General features: G+C 33.3%; 1 non-coding gene across 1 annotated transcript; it reads right to left on the bottom strand.

Moving 5' to 3' along the window:
• Positions 1-390: 390 nt before the first annotated feature.
• Trnai-aau lies at positions 391-464 on the bottom strand. The gene has a single exon. It is a non-coding gene; the product is annotated as a tRNA-Ile (tRNA).
• Positions 465-932: the final 468 nt, after the last annotated feature.

Genomic DNA, 932 nt, shown 5'->3' with positions numbered 1-932 from the left:
TTCGCTCTTACGACCGGCTGCACTGAGTCAATTACTTAAATTACGGCAAAACGAATCGCCGACGGCAATAAAATTAACAATTTCAGCAAATTAAGCATCGCTTGTGGCGAATTGAGATTGATAAAGATCTGCCATGATCAAAGTTCGATGTAATGCCGGTTTACGCTTCCATTATCTTAAGCGAAGTTAAAAGTTTATAAAAACAATAAGTACACAATTATTTTGAATTGTTTATTTTTATTGGATACGCAGTTGAAAACTCGTAAATAATTATTATAAATAAATAGCAGTGATTAATAATTATTAAAGTAGTAATTATTAATAGCATGTACGTGAACACAAGAAAAACTGCTGAAATTAATTTTAATAAAATAACTTGAAAAAGTATTTTGGCCCATGAGGGGATCGAACCCGCGACCTTCGCGTTATTAGCACGACGCTCTAACCAACTGAGCTAATGGGCCGATGTTTCTACATACAAAACTGCTCTCCAATATCTGAACCTCATACATAATGATAAATTTGACCTAGAAATTATTGTTGATTTCGTGTAGTAATTATAGTCCAAGAGAGAAATCTATTGATACACTAGCTGTCCCGGCAAACGTTGTTTTGCCATATAAATAATTTTTGGTATGAATAATAGATGTTGGCCGATTCTCAGACCTACTCAATATGCTCACAAAATTTCATGAGAATCGGTCAAGCCGTTTCGGAGGAGTATGGCAACGAAAACTGTGACACGAGAATTTTATATATTAGATTTACTCAATGTTGATTTAAATTACAAAATAAGTTTAAGGCTTGGCTTGAATGTGATCTGAAAACTTTTTACGACAGAAGTATTAAAGCTATGCATAATGCAATATTTTGCTTGGCTTCTTTTACATTTTTGAATGTTTTTGGTGGGATTATATTATGTTCAGACTACT

The sequence above is a fragment of the Aricia agestis genome, chromosome 4 (assembly GCF_905147365.1).
Source record: "Aricia agestis chromosome 4, ilAriAges1.1, whole genome shotgun sequence".
Taxonomy (NCBI): Eukaryota; Metazoa; Arthropoda; class Insecta; order Lepidoptera; family Lycaenidae; genus Aricia; species Aricia agestis.
Note: the sequence above shows the minus strand (reverse complement) of the source record. Positions and strands in the feature narration are given on the sequence as shown.